Here is a 2,010-nt window from a genome sequence, read left to right as displayed (position 1 = left end):
TGGGCTGCCAGTGCTGGACCAGCAGCCTGAGCAGTTGGGGGGGGTATGGTGCCTTGCTCAAGAGCACCTGGCAGTGCCCAGGAGGTGAACAGACATCTCTCCAGCTACCAATCCACACTCTGTACTTTGGTCCATACTGGGACTTGACCCATTGACCCTCTGGCTCCCAACCCAAGTCCCTACGCACTGAGCTACTGCCACCCCTGAGCTACTGCCACCTCAAAATTATGCATTCGAGATTCCCACATTTGGGGAATTCGCACGGGTCAGCATAACCGTAGTGCAATGGTTAAGCCTCGCCCTGGGTGAACCACCTTCTTGATCATGGTATCTCCCCTGCCAGGTAAGTAAGTAAGTACATCAGTTTTATGGTAGATATGTTGGCCTGTGAAAAGCAGCAGGGGTCTAGTGTTGTAATTCTGAAAACTTGTCCAACTATTAAATTCTTTTTGCTGGTACACTACTTCCTTGTAACCAGGTGACAGTTGCCATGGTTTATGAAGTGCTTGACTTCTGCAGGGAAACTATTCCACCTTGGTCTTATCACAGTAATGTGGCACCAAATGTTAGTTGTTCATACATAAAGGGCTGTTGGTTTTAACAAGCGCTTATTCTTCTGTTTACTGTGTGTCCTCGGTGATGCTGCAAGTGTTTGTTTTCCACAAAATACCAATTAACCTCATCCTCGGCTCGCCTCCTCCTTGTTGGTAGATGGGATTACACACTAGATGACTTGGCTCTGTTCCTGCTGTCAAAGTCTACAACATGACATTTTAAATGTGCCCCAGTGATATTTTAGTTGGTTTGCTTCTCCTGACTGGAATGTAGTATTACGGATTACAGCTCAAAGCATCGGACAGTTGTATTGCTCCATGTTTACATGCTGTTAGATTTAGTGTTTGACTGCTGCTTCTGCGTCAGCCCGATATTGGCTTGACCTGGCACATACTGGGTGTTAAGAATGAAAACAAGCGTTGGGGTTAGCAGTTGCTGGTTTTAGTGACACTACTACGCAGGGTTGTAGTACTTGAGTCCAGACTCAAGACGTTTTTCTATTGTCTCGGACTCGTCTAGTCTGGCTATCACCAGACCAAGCTCAATCTTTTAAGATTGAACATTAGTCTGGGGGTCTGCTCTGTATTTTCTACTGCACAAGAGGCGTGATCAACGGGCACAGTTCAAATGACTCTGTACGCGATTGGATAGTCTTTCAACCAATCAGACCAACGATCTGGGTGACGTGGCAGCGACCGTGGCATCAACGGGTTGCTGCGCTTCAGTGGTCGCCATGCTGAATGTAAACAAGAAGCTGATTGGTCGCTTCTCTGTCGGCATCTACGCTAACTCTCCCAATGTTAGACCCAGGTGAAAAAAGCTTCTGGGGGGGTGTTTGGCTCTAGGTCATGGTGCAAAGGACCCTAGGGGGAAATTACTCCGAACCATCACTTTAAAGTAAATAATATGGCCTAATTTGATCCTACAGTGTGTTACTTTGCACTTGCTTTTTTGATTATTACAAATAATAAAGCAAAATGATCATCTTAAAATAAAAGATAAACTGGCCCTCACATCACATAAATGATGAACAGGTAAGTAAGCAGTCTGGAAGCGGATTTTTTCTGTCTCGGTCTTAACTGTCTTTCATTTGGACTCCGTCTTGACTTGGACTCAAACCTCTTTGGACTCGGTCTTGACTCAGTCTCTAGTCCTGGTCTTGGTCTTGACAAATGTGGACTTGACTACAGCTCTGCTACTAAGTTTTCATTGTTATGCTGCGTTTTGAATCCAAAATTAGTTTTAGCTCAGTAGCAGAACTAATCTCCGTCCTTTCTACCCATCCGACAACGCACCGGTGAAAACAGGACGCAGATTGTCTAACTTTACTCTGCGGTTTAATTTAATGGATGTATAAGTTGAAAATAATTGGGGGCCAGTCCAGGTCATGTCAGTCTCTCCATCAGTGTTACTGAAACTATAGTCAGATCTGCCTACACTGCCTATCTATTCTGG

At 45.2% G+C, this 2,010-nt stretch overlaps 1 pseudogene; it reads right to left on the bottom strand.

Annotated features, from left to right (window-relative positions):
- Positions 1 to 216: 216 nt before the first annotated feature.
- LOC114566102 (uncharacterized) lies at positions 217 to 351 on the bottom strand (annotated as a pseudogene).
- Positions 352 to 2,010: the final 1,659 nt, after the last annotated feature.

The sequence above is a fragment of the Perca flavescens genome, chromosome 12 (assembly GCF_004354835.1).
Source record: "Perca flavescens isolate YP-PL-M2 chromosome 12, PFLA_1.0, whole genome shotgun sequence".
Classification (NCBI taxonomy): Eukaryota; Metazoa; Chordata; class Actinopteri; order Perciformes; family Percidae; genus Perca; species Perca flavescens.
The sequence above is the reverse complement of the archived record's forward strand: the minus strand, read 5'-3'. Positions and strand labels throughout refer to the sequence as shown.